Here is a 19,677-nt window from a genome sequence, read left to right as displayed (position 1 = left end):
TAGTGTAGTAGAAATAAAGCAGTAAAATCATCTTTTAAACATGGATGAATGCTGTCTTTCAGTCTTGTGGAAAAGACTAAAAACAATATCCTCATTCTTCCTCAAATGAAGAATACCCAAAACATTTAAGGCAGAACATTAAGATGCTAATTTGTGTGAAGCATTTTGCATTGTTGATTTTTTTTTTCCAATATGGTTTTATGTTTTCCTCAGACTTTTTGTTCTCTTCATGCAGGAAAAGCCTCTGAAGGGATGTTTGGATCATCAGCAACAGTGAAACCAGTCTGATGAGAGTCTTTGAAGGTTGGCTGCACACCTCAAACTCCACCAGTATGTGGAGTCAGTGCTCTCTGCAAGTTAATGTTTGTCACAGCTTTGTCGCCATCAAGTGGGGAAAAGAAGTCCTGCAACCAACAAGTTAAGACCCATCTTATCAAATTTCAGCCTTTGTCTCAGCACAAGATGTGGAGTGATTGATCTTAGATAAAACTAAATGGATGCTGTTCACTAAGAAAACTTAAAGTTGGCTGGTCATCCCTGGTGGTGTGGCGAGATCAGCATTGTTTTTTATTCATCTATAAAGCCTTACTACAGATACTGCCACTCAACTCTGAATCACACGATATTGGTTCACACTCACAGAAGATTTTTAGTGTTTTAATTCATCTGTTTACTTGTATTCATTCATTTTATTTTCTTCTATTTATCTACCTAATATTTTTTTGCATTGTTGCTGTCATTGTTTCTTATATCCACAAACCCTCCCACATGAGCCCCTCCCAATATTCAACTATTACGCCCTTCATGTTGTGTCCTTCTTAATCAATGCTGCTTGATATGAGAAATCAAGCAGCATAACATGACCTTTAAGGAGACGTTGATCAATAAAATATGATGGCATGAATCAAACATTAAAAGAAAACAACCAAAGAAACACAAACACTTGCCTTGAGATACAAATATACTGTAATTGCCTGATAATACACTTTATGCAAATATATCAGCTGCAAGGACAGAAGCATTCAGGAGTTTGATATGTGTATATCTATAAATGTCACTGTGTGTGTGTGTGTGTGTGTGTGTGTGTGTGTGTGTGTGTGTGTGTGTGTGTGTGTGTGTGTGTGTGTGTGTGTATGTGTGTGTGTGTGTGTGTGTGTGTGTGTGGTTGCATGGTGGTGTTTTCAAACAGGAGCAGGAAAATGTAGACAAGCGGCAATGCTTCACACCATTATCATATTGGCGATTTCTAGAAAGCAGAAAGAAACAAATCATTAAATGCTGGTGTGTGTGTGTGTGTGTGTGTGTGTGTGTGTGTGTGTGTGTGTGTTCATTTTTGTCTGTGTGTCATCATGAGTAACTAACTTTTCTTCACCCAGTGAGCATTGGGATCAACACAGGCCCTTTCACCATCATTTGTCCCGAAACTAAAAAAGAAAATAAAACAGGAATATGATGCTGATTCTTTGTGTGTGTGTGTGTGTGTGTGTGTGTGTGTGTGTGTGTGTGTGGCAGAGACAATATTTAAACTTACATTATCGCATCCACACATTCGCCATTGCGAAACTGGATGTGGTACATGGTCCCTTTTATGCTGCTGGCAATATTAGTTGATGAAACCATATGGCAGCATGGCTGGATACTGAAGGGAAGGTGGCCTGAGAGGGTATCCTGCAGGTAAAAATGAAGACCGGTTAATATTTGGTGGTGATGTGATGGAAAAATCACTAAAACCATCTATTAAAAAAATATATCATCTACAAGGACAGAGGCATTCAAAAGGGATTATTAATTAATAAACCATACAATATGTGTGTTAATGTGCTAGTGTGTGTGTGTGTGTGCGTTTTCAAACAATTAGGAAAATGTAGACAAGGAGCAATGCTTCCCACCTCTCCAAGCGTCATACTGGTGATTTCTAAAAAGCAGAAAGAAAACAAATCATAAAGTGCTCGTGTGTGGTTGTTGTAGTGTGTGTGTGTGTGTGTGTGTGTGTGTGCGTGTGTGCCACCATGAGTGACTTACGTTCCTTCACCCATTCAGCGTTGGGATCAACACAGGCCCTTCTACCATCATATCTTGTGAAACTGAAAAAGAAGAACAGAAACAAAACAGGAAGATGATGCTGAGTCGTGTGTGTGTGTGTGCGTCTGTGTGTGTGTGTGTGTGTGTGTGGCAGAGTCAGAGACAATGTTTAAACTTACATTATAGCATGCACACATTCGCCATCGGCAGTCTTTGGTAGGATTTGGTAAGTAGTCTCTGTTATGAGATCTGAAAAATTTCTTGCTGAGACATCATGGCAGCATTGTTGGTCTGTGATGGAATGGCGACCTGAGAGAGAGAGAGAAAGACAGATGTTGAGTGTTGGGCAGAGCATCTTTACATGGGTGCAAAAAATATGTGATTCAAAAAATAAATGAATTCCTAATTTAAAGATAGAATATAACATATATATAATTACTAAATGGCAATTGTAATGATTGTTTCTCAAAACTGAAAGTTAATAATTATTCAATTTTCTTATTTAAAAAAACAATGTGATCATACAAATTTCCTCTATAGTTTTCCAAACTCAATAAATGGTCCAAGCAAAAACAGGTGACCAATTTAGTGCTGATACCAACATTTTAAAGCAGAATCTCCTCATAGTTTAACTCTTCAGCTAACCTGGGAAGATAGCAACCGGCTCTGTGTGAAATTGTGTGGGCGGCCCATGATGGACGGTTCTCTCCCCCTGCAGGTAAACATGAAGACTTGTTAATATTTGGTGGTGATGTGGTGGGGGAAAATCTGTAAAACCATCTATTAAACATGGATGAATGATGTCAAGCTGGTTAAAAGCAATAACCTGTCATATACTTGATAGTTTTGACTGAAAAACACCCAAAACATCTAACACTAATTTGTGTGAAGCATGTTCCAGTGTTGTTAAAACATTTGTATTTTTCATGTTTTCTACAGACTTTTTGTTCTCAGACTGAAACCAGTCTGATGAGAGTCTTTGAAGGTTCACTGCACAACTCAAACTCCACCAGTGTGTGGAGTCAGTGTTCAAGGTACAAGGCCAGTCTACTCCAGTTTGGATGCTGGTCTATGATAGTATATAACTCAATCAATCTGACTGATGGATCAATCAACATATCCAAGAATTCAAATAAAAGTCATACTGTACAACAAAAAGACATGCAGTTACACAAAACAGAAGAAATAGAAAATACAAATTCTTATGATCCCTCTTCAGAAAAACTGAAAACTCCCAACATGAGGCTGGCCAATATCTCAAACTCATTTGAATTTTTGTTTTAGATGTGTAAAACATCTAAATTGTGAAAATCAAGTTGTTACAATGTGCACAAAAGTTGTAAGTCGAAAAGTAACATACATGCTTGTTGCCACAGTTTATGAGTCGCCTCATAAACTGTGAATTGATTAGTTTCATTACTAAATTTATTCAGAAAACAGCCGAAAACAAACTCTTTAAGCTAACTATACAAATATAGTTATTGCTTGATAATACACTTTCTGCACATATATCAGATCAGCTACAAGGACAGAGACATTCAAAAGGGATTATTAATTAATATACCATACATAAGGTGTGTCAATGTGCTAGTGTGTGTGTGTGTGTGTGTGTGTGTGTGTGTGTGTGTCTGTCTGTGTGTGTGTGTGTCTGTCTGTGTGTGTGTGTTTAGTGGAATTTTCAAACTGGAGTAGAAAAATGACAAGCAGCAATGCTTCACACCTCTCCTAGGGACATATCGGTGATTTCTGAAAAGCAGAAAGAAAACAAATCATAAAGTGTGTGTGTGTGTGTGTGTGTGTGTGAGTGTGTGCAAACTGGCTATTTCTATATGCCAGTGGGTCAGACCAGAAGAACGAATGTTTACATTACATGTAGCATTGTAGCATGAGGGAGGACAAAGACATTATTGGGGGACAATGAATTGAGGTAATTTCTCTTCATTTGATAGCATTGAAAGTAAAGTTAGACTTGGTGTGAATTCAGCCTTACATGTAACCTCAGTGTATGATTCATACAAAAACAAACAAAACTTTATTTCACCAACATCATCATATTACAGTTATTAATCACACAGCCACAAACCAATACATTACATCATCGCTATGCATCCTGCAAACAGCTATGTTCAGAGAAGTAAAAATAGTATTGAACGTAAGTAGCATCTTTCTTTGACTTGCTTCCAAAACAAATACACACGCTAGCTTTTTACAACATGACATGGTGGTGATGCCATGTAAAAATGTGAAATCAACATAAAAAATGAAAATTCTTTGTAGTAACTAATCAGAATATAGAAATAGGTAATATTAATGGTAATTGAAAAGTTGACAAAATAAGGTAAGGCATCATGAGACTCTACTTGTCTGTCCATTCTTTATTTACAGCATGTTTCACACAGCCATACAGAGCTTATTAGATGGAGATGGAGAGGAAATTTACTGTTTTACTCGACCCAAAAAGTTGAGGGCAACTGAACTTGTTTTACGTTCTTGAAAATATCTTCAAGAATCTAAAACAAGTCTGGTTGCTCTTGACCTTTGGGACATATGATAATTGTTGCAGATAATTGTTTAGTGTTTTCAGCCCTGACATTGCACATTGCTGCATTTCATGTCTGTATCTTGATATGATTTAAACAAGTAATTTGTGACTGCATTTCTCTTGCTTTTTCATCTCACAGACTCTTTAAAGTCTTACTATCACATACAGAGTCTTTACATGCTCACATCCTGAACTAGCCCAAGTTCTCTGACAAGGACAGCTTTGCCTAAAACCTTAAAACATAACAAAATGAGAATAAAGTGAAGAGAAGCAGTTGAAATGTTAGAATGTTTAATACTTACTTTCTCCTGTTGAGTCGCTGCACAGACACAAGAGCAGGAGGAGAGTGATGGACAGGATCATCTTGGACATTTTGGTCGGTTGACTTGTTAGTTGTTTGACTGACTGAACAAACTGGAAGATGTTTCGATATTTATGAGCAACGACAGCCCTCTGAACCCTCTGAAACCCTTTGAAAGCAGTGACTCACACACACACACACACACACACACACACACACACACACACACACACACACACACAATCCAGATTTGAAGAGTTTGAGGAGTGTTTGTGATGTTTTGCAACAGACCACATCCTCATTCTGACTGAAAGATTTTCTCCTTCGTTTTCCTTTTGAGTTTTCCTCATGATCAGATTAATTTGTTAGTTCAATTTAAAATAATTTCTAGCCTCTAGCCTCTTCAGTTTGGCAAGATAAGAAACTTTGTACAAATAAAAATGTCAATAAAATGTAGAAAATGTCGAATAAATGTCATTTATCCTCGCTGAACTGAGTCTGCATTTTTTTGTTCTATAATTATTAATTGACTACTACTAAGAACAACTTACATGTCAGGCATCGGCATAAAATATGGGGTGGGGAGATGTAACACCCCCAAAAATCAAAACTGGCTTGTACAAGCCCCCCAAAATATCATATCGCAATGATATTGACTGTTATTAAACATGATGATGTGGTTGGTTTTCTCGATTCAATGTAGTTAGCGTGTTAAATAATAATTTGTCAGGTCCTCCCCACCCCCGTCCTTGCACCTCTTCTCAAGCAGCAGCTAAAATCGTAGATGTGAGTAACAGCAAGCCTGCATATAAAGTGAGAACAGAAGTGACAGACAACTTACAATTATAAACTTCTTAACAAAAGGTATGCCGCTGCTATGGCTCTACCACTCATGACTCAGATGAAAGTCTTATTTTCTGTTGGTTCATTGTGTTAGCTGAACTGTAAAATAGCTAGGCTACTGTAGGCTAATATTAGCCATCATATAATCTGATACTAATACTTTCACTGAAGCTGCTAGCTGGTTGAGATTAGCTTGCTAATATAAGGTATAGGTCATTTTATTTTTAAGTTGTATGTTAAAATGTGTCCGATCCAAAAAGGTGAACATAGCAACAGGCAGGAAGGGTGGCCAGAGAGGGAGAGAAGGCACATTGACCAGGTAATGAGGTCAGAGAGTTAAAATGCTATGGCCCACAAACACTGTTTAGCAGGCTAAAAGACCTGTAAGAGTTTTTTTGTTTTTTTTCCTGGACCATGTTGTTTCCCCACAGTGAGAGATGGGGTGCGGGCAGATGAGCAGGTGAGAACATAAATACTCTGGCTAGGACACAATAATGAATACACATATCCAAACAGTCAAGAAAACCAAACATGATTTATTATTATTATTATTTTTTATTAATATAGGGTTTAAGGATAGAAATATGATATATTAAATATTTATTTTATGTTGCCTCAGCTTACAATTAAAGCCATTGAACAGCCTATTTGCAAAATGTCCCTGAACCCTCCCTGGTCCCACCCTCCCACCCCTTCCTAATGATCAACCATTACACCCTTCATGTTTCAATGCTGTTTAATATGAGAAATTGCAACACAGTCTTACAAGCAACATACTATAACATGACCTTTAAGGAGACATTGATCAACAAAATATCATGCCATGAATCAAACAGAAAACAACCAAAAAACATTATTTTTATTTTAGGATACAAATATGATTATTGCTTATTAATACACTTTCTGCACATATATCAGCTGCAAGGACAGAGGCATTCAGGAGGGATTATTAGGCATTTAATATGTGTCTGTCTGTCTATCTATCTATCTATCTATCTATCTATCTATCTACAGTATCTATCTATCCAGCGTTCCAGCTTCTGTCATATAGGCGATTTCTAGAAAGCAGAAAGAACACCAATCATAAAGTGCTGGTGTGTGTGGGTTTTGTGTGTGTGTGTGTGTGTGTGTGTGTGTGTGTGTCTTGTGATGTACTTGCCACAATGAGTAACTTACGTTCCCTCACCCATGCAGCGTTGGGATCAACACAGACCCTACCATTAAAAACTGTCCAGAAACTGAAAAAAAAGAAAATAGGAAGATGATCCATAGTCTTTGTGTGTGTGTGTCTGTGTGTGTGTGCCTGCGTGCTTGCGTGCGTGCGTGGCAAAAACAATGTTTAAACTTACATTATAGCATTCACACATTTGCCATGAGCAGTCTGGTTTTCGTAAATGGCCCCTACTACGCGTTTGGAGATATCTTTCAATGAGACCCTTGTGCAGCATTGCGTCTTTTCTTCAGCAACGCGGCCTGAAATAAAGAGACAGACAGATGTTGAGTGTTGGGCAGAGTTCCTGTTGCTGCTTGGTGGGTTGTACTTACTTTAATTTGCAGGTGGCACACTGCTTACACGTCTTGAAATGACAAGAACATATATTGAAAAATGAAAGGAGGACTGTGGATTTCGTCCCTCATCACTTACTCAAGTGCATTAACAGGAGGAATGATTACAGTGTGGAAAACATGTGGCAAGTCTGTGTTTTAAGACAGACTTGAATACTTGTGAACCTGTCCTTTAAAGCTGTTAACAAATTAATTTTGAGAAGACCACATCAGAAACAACAAAATTATATTTTTTGTTAAAAATAAATGTATGATTCCATTTGAAAAATAAATGATTAACAAATGCACATTAGCCAAGATCTTTACAACATGATGTGGTTGTACACATTGAAAATAGAAAACACTACTACTCTGGTCCATAGAGGCTGCTAAAATCAACACAAAAAAATGGAAGTTTCTTCTAGTAACTAATCAGAATATAGAAATAGGTGAGCAAATTTACTGTTTTACTTGATCCAAAATGTTGAGGGCAACTGAACTTGTTTTACGTTCTTGAAAATATCTTCAAGAATCTAAAACAAGTCTGGTTGCTCTTGATCTTTGGGACATATGATGACCTGCATAACTGAGAATATCATCTAAATGTAATAGTGATTAACAAGCTGAAATCGAATGTTAATTGTTTAACCTAATTAGCATTGAGTTGAATTCTTGCAGACACTGAGACTAAAAGTAAAAGAACTGAACTTTTTCAAGGGCTTTCTGTAACTATTCAATGTTTTGTAGCTTATATTATTAATGTCAACAAGTTGACTAAGACTGGTGTCTTCATATTGCACAAATACACTATAATAAATAGATGGTAAATGCTCCTTAAACATTAATAAAATAAACTTGTCAACATAAAAATAGCCTTTATTGTGCTGTCATTGATGTTATTGGTACAACATGCAGATAATTGTTTAGTGTTTTCAGCCCTGAAATTACACATTGCTGCATCTCATTATTAAATAATGAAATATGAAACTGTCTTATAGGATAAACTGAAGTGTCTGTGTCTTGATATGATTTAAACAAGTTGTTGCATTTTCATCTCACAGACTCTTTAAAGTCTTATTATCACATACAGAGTCTTTACATGCTCACATCCTGAACTAGCCCAAGTTCTCTGACAAGGACAGCTTTGCCTAAAACCTTAAAACATAACAAAATGAGAGTAAAGTGAAGAGAAGCAGTTCAAGTGTTAGGATGTTTAGTACTTACTGTCTGCTGCGGAGTTGCTGCACAGACACAAGAGCAGGAAGAAAGTGATGGACAGGATCATCTTGGACATTTTGGTCGGTTGACTTGTTAGCTGTTTGACTGAACAAACTGGAAGATGTTTCAATATTTATGAACAACGACAGAATGAGCATCTTCAGGCGGGTTTGGTTGTTTTTAAACTCTAACCATCTGAAAGCAGTGACGTACTTATGTATTACATTTGTACTTATAAATACTGTGTGTGGGGAAAGATAGATGTTTATAGATGATCAGAGAGCAATGAACGCCAGGCACTAAGATTCTTTCTCACACACACACACACACACACACACACACACACACAATCCAGATCTGAAGAGTTTGAGGAGTGTTTGTGATGTTTTGCAACAGACCACATCCTCATTCTGACTGAAAGATTTTCTCTTTCGTTTTCCTTTTGACTTTTCTTCATGATCAGATTAATTTGTTAGTTTGACTTAAAATCATTTCTAACCTCTAGCCTCTTCAGTTTGGTAAGATAAGAAACTTTAAAATCCTGTAGTTAAATTGCACAAACATGAATAGGAGATGAGCTCTTAATGAACCAATAATGTACAACATTTGACGTAACAACAGTTTTACAACTTACAGTATGCAAGTTTTTTTATCAGTGGCCTTATGTTGAACACATATTTGAATAAACAGTTGTATTATCCAAGAAGACTGTCTGAAACCAAGAGCTGCCATTAACCAACTTGTTTCAGAGTCCATTAACTTTCACAGAGCAATTGCCACTGCCAATGCCCATATACGTAAGTCCTTCGGGATAGTCTATATGCTAAGGTAGTAAAGTACACCCAGCAATGTTATGAGGTCATCAGCAACATCTCTTAGCTTGTGCAGAGTGATGTGCTCCTCCAGTTCAACAGCAACATCGACCAACTCTTTTGCCAGCAACTCTTCCTTGGTTCCATCTTCTTCTGCAACAATGAGAAGACCCATGTCAAGTCCTTTTGTAGCGTCCTTCTCTGTCTGAAGAGCAGATTGAAGTATGCAGTTATTAAGCATATACTGTACTGCTACTGGACTTGGAGAAGGCTTATGACCGTGAACCTTAAGGGACTGTAAAACTCTTCCTGTACACATCTGGTCTTCAATCTCTGTTGAAGCTTTTAAAAATAACTGAAGACCCATCTTATCAAATTTCAGCCTTTGTCTCACCACATGATGTCGATTGATTGGTCTTTTGTGTGTTTCTTTTTGGGGTGACCTGTTTCCTGTGTTTTGTTTATGTGTTATATTCGAAGACAGAGAAAAATAAATGGATGCTGTTCACCAAGAATACTTCCACGGAATCCTGTATTATTATTTCTGATCATTTCTGCTCAGTAAAAATATCTTGGAAAATAAACTCAAGATTAAACATTACGTTAACACACTTTACTTTACATTCAGACCAATACTTGGTTTTTCAATCATTTCTCGACAGTTACAACTCAACTTCTCCTTCTCCAAAAGGGAACTTTTGCCTCCAATTATGCCCTTAAAAGGACATCATGACTTTGTTTTTACTTCTTAGGAAAATATTTCTGAGGAATATGACAAGGGACAAAAACACTCGGCTCTTGTTTATGCCAGCTGTGTTAGGATATAGAAATAAGTAATATTAATGGTAATAGAAAAATTACTGTTTATCCAAAAAATTGAGAGCATCTGAACTTCTTGAAAATATCTTGAAGAATCTAAAACAATATATGTACTTTCTGTACATATATCATCTAAACCTAATAGTGATGAACAAGGTGAGAATGATGCTAATTGTTGAACATAATTATTAGGATCATATCTTCAGTAAGTTGAATTCTTGTACACTTTAAAGCTGAGAACAAAAATAAAAGACACACACATAGACTCTTTAAAGTCTTATTATCACATACAGAGTCTTTACATGCTCACATCCTGAACTAGACCAAGTTCTCTGACAAGGACAGCTTTGCCTAAAACCTTAAAACATAACAAAATGAGAGTAAAGTGAAGAGAAGCAGTTCAAGTGTTAGGATGTTTAATACTTACTGTCTGCTGCTGAATCACTGCACACACACAAGAGCAGGAGGAGAGTGATGGACAGGATCATCTTGGACATTTTGTTTGGATGACTTGTTAGTTGTTTGACTGAACAAACTGGGAGATGTTTCGATATTTATGAGCAACAGCAGAATGAGCATCTTCAGGCGGGTTGGGTTGTTAAACTCTAACCCTTTGAAAGCAGTGATGAACTTATGTATTACATTTCTACATATAAATACTGTGTGTGTGGGAAAAGTTGTTTATAGATGATGAGAGAGCAATGAACGCCAGGCACTGAGATTCTCACACACACACACACACACACACACACACACACACACACACACACACACACACATGCATACATCTTCAGTCACAGATCTGAAGAGTTTGAGGAGTGTTTATGATGTTCTGCAACAGACCATATCTTCATTCTAACTGAAATATGTTCTATTACTTCAGGCTCCTGGTACACCACATACAACTTGTTAGCACATGGCTCCATATTTAATATTTTTCATTATATATTTTTTCATATGATTATATTTAAATACACTGTTATATTTTACGTCATATGTATAGTGCACTTGAGACTATTTTATGAATTATATTCCATTTTCTTTTTGGGGTGGCCTGTTTCCTGTGTTTTTTTAAGTGTTAGATCTGAACTCAGATAAAACTAAATGGATGCTGTTCACTAAGAATACTTCCACTTAATCCTGCAATAGTATTTCTGCTAATGGCACATGCACAGGGAAATATTTTAGCATATGGCTGGACAATAATCTCAATTTTAAGCATTACATTAACACACTTGCTAAACAAACTGCTTCCCTATTCACCATAAAAATGAATTGTTGAATCACTATTTTATCTGTTTTTGATTATGGGGATGTTATTCCTGGAATAGCAACTGTTTCTACATTGAATTCACTAGATGCTGTTTACCACTCAGCCTTAAACTTTATAACTGGGGTTGAGCATAGCTCAGCGGGTAGCGCACCCACCCCATGTCTTGAGGCTACAGTCCTCGTTGCAGGCGACCCCGGTTTGAATCCCGAGCCGAGCGGTCTTATCCTGCGTGTCATTCCCCCTCTCTCTACCTGTTTCCTGTCTCTCTCCACTGTCCTGTACATTAAAGGCAAAAAAAGCCCGAAAAAATATACTTTAAAAAAAAAAAAAAAACTTTATAACTAACTATCCTTACAACACCCACCACTGTTCTCTTTATCATTGTACTTCCTTTGTATCTTGTTTTCCAGACTTTTTTCTTTGTGTTAGTCTCAGTGTGTTTTTGTGAGCCTTGCCAGTTTTGTGGACCCTGCCTTTTGCCTTCACCCTCTGAATTTATTTGCTCTGGCTGCTTGTCTGTTACCGACCTGTTTTTGATTGAAGGACTGTGTTTTGTGATCTGATCTGTCTCCAATTGTGCATTTAAGTCCAAATCGTGGTCTAGTCACTACAAAAGTTGGCTGACCATCCCTGGTGGTGAGATAAGATCAGCATTGGTTTTTATTCATCTATATTCCAAAAAAAATAAATTCTTTACTGCCACTACAGCTGTTAAAAGACCTTATTTCAGACCTTGTTTTAATTGATCTGGTTATTTGTGTTCTCTTCCCACTTGAGTGAAGATCTCAGCCCCTTCCAATGTTCAACTATTACGCCCTTCATGTCGGGTCTTTCTTAATCAATGCTGTTTGATATGAGAAATCAAGCAGCATAACATGACCTTTAAGGAGACATTGATCAACATAATATCATGCCATGAATAAAAAAAAAATCAGAAAACAACTAAAACTCTCAAACACTTTTTATAGATTCAAATATAGTTATTGCTTGATAATACAGTTTCTGTACATATTTCAGCTGCAAGGACATATATACAAACATATCACAAAAAGTAAGGACATTTGTATGGTTCTTCCACACACTACAGAGGCTCCTGTTTCTTTAAATGAATAAATTGTTTCTTCAGACTTCAGTCATCCAATCCACCAAACCACACCAAACAAGAGTCAATATCAGAATAAGCTGGATGTAACCCACATGCTCAACTCTGCTGCTCATTCCACAAATGCATGTTGCCTACAAATGTGGCATCATTTTCAAGGGAAATAAGCAGGCTTTCCAACGGCATAAGATCTACTACCAAGAAGCATTGTTACAACAAAGGAATAATCAACCAAACACAAATTTCCTTACTTTTTGTGCTATGTTTTTCTATAATCATAATCTGTCTGTGTGTGTGTGTGTGTGTGCGTGTGTGTGCGTGTGTGTGTGTGTGTGTGTGTGTGCGTGTGTGTGTGTGGATGAGTGGTGGCGTTTTCAAACAGGAGCAGGAAAATGTAGACAAGCGGCAATGCTTCACACCTTTTTATCTTTTGTCAGTTTGGCGATTTCTGGAAAGCAGAAAGAAAACAAGTAAATGTGTTGTGTGTGTGTGTGTGTGTGTGTGTGTGTGTGTGTGTGTGTCATCATGAGTAACTTACTGTTCTTCACCCATGCCGCTTTGGGATCAACACAGGCCCTTTTATCATCATTTGTCTTGAAACTGAAAAAAAAGAAAACAGGAAGATGATCCAGAGTGTGTGTGTGTGTGTGTGCGTGTGTGTGTGTGTGCGTGTGTGCGTGTGCGTGTGCGTGTGCGTGTGCGCGCGTGTGTGTGTGTGTGTGTGTGTGTCTCTGGCAGAGACAATGTTTAAACTTACATTATAGCATGCACACATTTGCCATAGGGAAACTGGATTTGGTACGTGGTCCCTTTTATTCTGCGGGAGATATTACGTGATGAGACCTTATCGCAGCATTGCCGGTTTTTGGAGGGATGGCGGCCTGAGAGAGAGAGAAGACACATGTTGAGTGTTGGGCAGAGCGTTACATGGGTGCAAAGAAAGAAAGAAAGATAAATATTACAGATATCTAATTACTAAGTGGCAATTTTAATGATTGTTTCTCATTTGAAAAACAATAACAATTTGTATATATTATAACTTAAAACTGAAAATGTTAAAAATTATTCCATTTTCTTTATGCCTCGTTGTATGATTCATACTAAAATAAACAAAACTTGATTTCACCAACATCATCATATTACAGTTATTAATCTTACACAGCCACAAACCAATACATTACCTCATCGCTATGCACAGAGGTGGACAGAGTACACAACTTCACTACTTAAGTAAAAGTACAGATACTCATTGTCAAATATTACTCCAGTACAAGTAAAAGTACTGAAGTATTTGCTTAAACAATTACTTAAGTAAAAGTATTTAAAAATATCTCAGAAAATACAGGAAAGTAGCTTTATTGTCATTATACAATACACTGATGTGATTCTGCTTCAGACATGTTTATAGCTCAAAATTAAACACATAAAGTCAAGAAGCCTCAGAACACAGTTACATTTCCACACACCTAACCCCTGCCTTGGACTCTTTGATATGAATTGTATAAAAAACATGAACAGAAAGTCAACTTAATCATTCAACTTCACTGCAACAGTTGCCATATGTTTAAACCGTTTAAAAATGGCAACTATGATACTAAAGCACATACAATTATGTTTAAAATGTTCATCTGCAATTTAACAAACATTAAGCTAGCTAACGTAAGCAGTTACTTTACCACGACATACTTTTTCAGGTTGGAAGACGAGTTTTTGTAGGCTGTGATCAGTTTTTGTGACAAAAATCTCAATCATGGGTTTAAGATAAGACCTGCTCGGAGGGAGTTTCTTCATTTCTTTGTATGGCATGACGTAGTACAGGTACGGCAATACGACTAAGACAAACCATATGCAAATCAGCAGAACGTTTATTTTTCTCAGAATTTTGCAAAAAATAATAATAATCAGCTGACGTGAGCTCAAAAGTAGCAAGTAACGAGAGCATCAATAGAAATGTAGTGGAGTAAAAAGTACAATATTTGTCCTTCAAATCTAGTGGAGTGAAAGTAAAAGTATCTCCCAAAAATAATACTCAAGTAAAGTACAGATACTCAAAAACTGTACTTAAGTACAGTACTCAAGTAAATTTACTTTGTTACTGTCCACCACTGCCTATGCATCCTACAAACAGCTATGTTCAGAGACGTAAAAAATAGTATTGAACATAAGCAGCATCTTTCTTTGACTTGCTTCCAAAACAAATACACGATAGCCATGATCTTTTCGACATGGTGGTGGTGCTCATTGACAATGGAAAACACTACTACTTTTGTCGAAATCAACATAAAAAATTAAACACAACATGAGACCAATAGTAACATGACTGAACTTTTTCAAGGGCTTTTGGTAACTATTCAATGTTTTGTAGCATATATTAGTAATGTCAAAAAGTTAATGATAAATAGATGGTAAATGCTTCTTAATCATTAGGAAAATAAAAATAGCCTATATTGTGCTTTCATTGATGTTATTGGTACAACATGCAGATAATTGTTTAGTGTTTTCAGCCCTGAAATTACACATTGCTGCATCTCATTATTAAATAATGAAATATGAAACTGTCTTATAGGATAAACTGAAGTGTCTCTGTTTCTTGAAATAATTTTAACAAATCATTTGTTATTGCATTTCAGTTGCATTTTCATCTCACAGACTCTTTAAAGTCTTATTATCACATACAGAGTCTTTACACGCTCACATCCTGAACTAGACCAAGTTCTCTTACAAGGACAGCTTTGCCTAAAACCTTAAAACATAACAAAATGAGAGTAAAGTGAAGAGAAGCAGTTCAAGTGTTAGGATGTTTAGTACTTACTGTCTGCTGCGGAGTCGCTGCACAGACACAAGAGCAGGAGGAGAGTGATGGACAGGATCATCTTGGACATTTTGGTTGGTTGACTTGTTAGTTGTTTGGAGACAAGCCATTCAACAGTGTCATGAGTTGTCTGACTGGATCTCTTCAAGCTACTCCTTTATAGGTAGGAACTTTCCTGTAAGGAATGGGGGGGGGGGGGGGGGGGGTTCCTTATTTGGATGCGGTTCCAGGACTTGTCTCCCCATGCAGGAAACAAAAAAACACCACCAAGTGACGAGAACACTTCTTTATGTTATGAACCTCCTTAGGGTTGCCTCCCCGACAGCAGATAAGCTTCATGGAATCAATTGTGTTAGACGATGACACAGAAAGAGGAAGAGAGACAGTGTGTATCACAGTGAGTCACTGTTTTACATCTTATCAATACAAGCATGACACGGTTACACAGTGGGAGGAACCAACACAAGATCATTGTTTTGATTATTCAGAGAGGCATCAGGCTGCGACCCATTGAACATTGGTCTTCCCAGCTTCCCAGTGTAAATATTCATTTTAATGAATTCTTATGAATTAACAAAGCTTTTCTAGGGTTACACCATGGGACATATAAACTGAGCAAACGCGATTAAACCAAAAAACATCAGTTTATGAGTAATTATTAAGAGCTTCTAAACTTGTCAGGCAGCAGAGGTTGTTCTCTTTAAAACCACTTCCTGTTATATACTGTAGTTCTCTTCACAATTTTAACAAAACAGTCTTTTAAATGATGGTTACACTTTGAGACACTTCATGTGGTTCACGTGACTTGACATGATTCACCAAATTATATTTAATATTTAGAACAATATATTCTCTCAAAATAGATTAAAAGCAGAAATGTTACACTCGGTCCACAGGAAAAGAATGCGTGGAACCTATTCATGCATTTATTTTCAAATTTTAACCCTTTTAAATTTGTGGGAGAGGGATCCTTATTTGGATCCGGTTCCAGGACTTGTCTCCCCATGCAGGAAACAAAAAAACACCACCAAGTGACGAGAAACACACAAGCTACATGTCCTTGACTAATGAGGGAGCGTGACTTGATACAATGTGTTCTTTTAGCACATTGTTGGACTGACTAAACAAACTGGAAGATGTTTCGATATTAATGAGCAACAGCAGAATGAGCATCTTCAGTTGGGTTTGGTTGAATTTTAACTCTATAACCCCTATGGTACATTTGTACATATAAACACTGTGTGTGTAAGGATGTTGTTTATAAATGATGAGAGAGCAAACACACACACACATACATTTTCACAGACACAGATCTGAAGAGTTTGCAGAGTGTTTATGATCTTCTGCAACAAAAATGCCACAGAAATGCATTCACAGACCACATCCTCATTCTGGTGAAAGATTCCCACTTCCTCAGGCTCCTGGTACACAATATACAACTTGTTAGCACATGGCTCTATGTTAATATTTTTCACTATATATTCTTCATATGATTATATGTAAATACACTGTTATATTTTATATCATATGCACAGTACACTTGATAATATTTTATGAGTTGTATTCCAAATGTTTGGTATTATTTTCTATCTACTGTACTGTGTATGTGCTCATTCACGTGATCATATGCACATACATGTGTAGCCTATGTAAATGTGTTTTAAGCCCTTTTCCCCTTCCTCAAAAATAACATTTGATGACAAACTTTGGAAAAGCATATCTCACCAAATATCTGGTGTAGAAAGATAATGTTTGTATCACCATAAATCTGAGACTTTCCTCTTTACAGACATATAGAAAACATCTTATTGGCTTCCTATCAAATCATTTATTGAAGCTTAGTTATTGCAGGAGCAGCTTGAGACCATGTTGTACATAACTTAAATGTGAGAAATCTACGAATACATAAGAATATTTGCAGTTTAAAGTGGTGAGCAGTTATTGATGAAATGAAAGATTTATATATTCTTAAATGGGAATCTAAAATATTTTATTAGATGCTTACATATGTGTAAGGCACCTAACTTGAGTTGGAAAATAGTTTTTAGAATTGTATATAAAATCTCATTAAATGCTGAGAAGCAAACTGAAGTTCTTATCATAACCTCAGACAGTATAGCTCCAAGTATTGGTGTCAGGGTCTGTCATGTGTCTGTTTCCTGTTTTATTTTGACACCATAATAGTCTCTGTGCTCACTTCCTGCTCCCTGTGTGATTACCTGTCCCCGCCCTTATGTGTTTCACCTGTGTCTTGTTATCCCTTCCCTCCTGTGTGTATATAACCAGTGCTCCCCTGTGTGTGTCAGTGCCAGATTGTCTTGTCAGTTTCCTGTCAGAGTTCCAGTGTTATCCCTAGTTTTGATTCCTAGTGTTTTTGACCAGTTTTTGCCTAGAGATTTTGTACTTCTGCCCTGTGATTTTGGACTTCCTGGTTTCCGACTCTTGGACTGAATGAACTTACTTGAGAACTGATTCTGCCTGCCTGCATTTGTGTCCGCCAGTCTCTGTGTTCTGACAATTGGGCCTCTTTCCTCAGCTGTTTAGTATAATTTAATACATCTTGGTTCAATAGATATTGCATGTCTGTCATATCACAACTGGAGCTACAGATGTTTATTCAAACTGATACACACTACTGTAATTCACCTGCCTGTAATGTCACCTGTCCAAATGAACGTTCACTCTGTCACGGCTTCCAGTGAAATGCAGATTTCAAACTGCACATTCATGCTGATGAACGTTAATATGAAGCAACCACATTGCTGAACATCACAATTTGGTCAACACCACCTCTTCCTCTTTTCTGTTGTCTCATCTGTCCCCTCACCACAATGATGTGTTTCTATGGCTTCCCTAAACAGGTGTTGGCCTGCTGATGTCATATTTATTCATCAACAAGGAACACAAACTTGATCACAAACTTAAACTTAAAATTATTTTAAATAATATTGAACTTAAATATTCTGACTTGAAAAATGCAAATACAGGAACACACTATTTATGCTAACTAATTTCATGTCATCAGCAGCATCGACATGTTGCAAAGTTTCTTTTTACAAACAGGCAACTTGATAAAGGTACAAAAAAGAAATTAAACTTAATAACTAGGGCTGTTGTTGTCTTTATATATTCTTGTTTTGCTCAACCAACAGTAAGAAAAACAACAACAATATTCAGTTCACTATAATGTACAACAAAATAAGCATCAAATATTCACATTTAAACTGAACCCAACATATTTTGGTTCATTTTGTCTTTAAAAAAAATTACTGAAGTGATTATGTCATCAAATTAGTTGCCAATTAATTTTTTGTTGATCAAGTAATCATTGCAGCTCCAACCATAATACACTAATTATAGGTAACAGGAAATCAAAGTATGGGTTACAAAGACTTGTCTTCTTATACATTCTTAATCCCAATGCAGCGCTGCCAGTTTTAACATTTTATCAAAGATATAGAAGTTTGATAAATATGCTTTAGGGTTCATCTCATTATTTCACTCAGAGTAAGCTTTACCAATGAGAGATAATGCAATAAGCTCATTACTTTCAGTTTTATTTTATTCAGTCTGACACACACAATTACACAATGATGACTAAGATCCAGACAGCTAAGAATAATCACATTGGCTTATTACATATTTATTCATAGATCCGGTGTTTATATTTTAACTCCACAAGCCATATATACAACTCTGAGTTGTTTATACAGCAATGAATCACAACCACAATAGTCACTTTTTAAATCAATGAATCAATTAATTATTTTTGGTTCCAGGGTTATTTCCCCACAAAGACAACCGTTCTGGCTAAAACATCTTGATATTTGAGTAAAAGCAGTAAGTAGTAAATAATCAGAAATTGTTCTGAGCAGCTACTTTTACTCCAGGTCAACATCATCCAGGACTTCAAATCTGAGTTTGTGTTGGATGATGTGAGGACACTGCAGTTTTCCCTGTGGTGCACAAAGGCAGAAGGAAATGTTAAAACAGACAGAACAGGAGTCCATTAATTTCAATTTGTCTTTGTAAATTTGTTTTAGCGATCAGTTCTCCTTCTTGTGTGCCTATATTTTTTTTTTGAATGCTTTTGTTTTATTTATTTTTTTAACAAACCTGATAATCTTTTAGTCAACTGATCATGCAAATATGTGAAATTTGTCAAGAGGTATCAACAAGTAGTATTTAGATTTAAATGTATATTTTCCTAAAGTTTAGTACCAAATTACATTATTCTTTCCAGGATACTGCTATATACATCTTCTCTGACATCGTCTGTAGTATCCCATAGACAAATTAAAAACAATGTGTTACTTTTTCTCTTTGTGTGAACCAAACCGTAGCTGGAAAGTTAATGCAGTATTTTAGTTCCATAGCCTTCAGATCAT

At 36.6% G+C, this 19,677-nt stretch overlaps 2 long non-coding RNA genes across 2 annotated transcripts in view; one reads left to right on the top strand and one right to left on the bottom strand.

Annotated features, from left to right (window-relative positions):
- Positions 1–7,101: 7,101 nt before the first annotated feature.
- LOC128382287 (uncharacterized) lies at positions 7,102–10,651 on the bottom strand. Its single transcript, XR_008323719.1, has 3 exons — positions 10,614–10,651; positions 8,478–8,560; positions 7,102–7,181 (listed from the first exon to the last, which is right to left on the bottom strand). It is a non-coding gene; the product is annotated as an uncharacterized LOC128382287 (long non-coding RNA).
- Positions 7,410–19,677, top strand: part of LOC128382289 (uncharacterized) — a 41,735-nt gene continuing 29,467 nt past the window's right edge. Inside the window, exon 1 of the long non-coding RNA XR_008323722.1 lies at positions 7,410–7,454. This is a non-coding gene — a long non-coding RNA (uncharacterized LOC128382289). The remainder of the gene's footprint in view (positions 7,455–19,677) is intronic.

Source organism: Scomber japonicus, chromosome 21 (assembly GCF_027409825.1).
Source record: "Scomber japonicus isolate fScoJap1 chromosome 21, fScoJap1.pri, whole genome shotgun sequence".
Lineage (NCBI taxonomy): Eukaryota > Metazoa > Chordata > Actinopteri > Scombriformes > Scombridae > Scomber > Scomber japonicus.
Note: the sequence above shows the minus strand (reverse complement) of the source record. Positions and strands in the feature narration are given on the sequence as shown.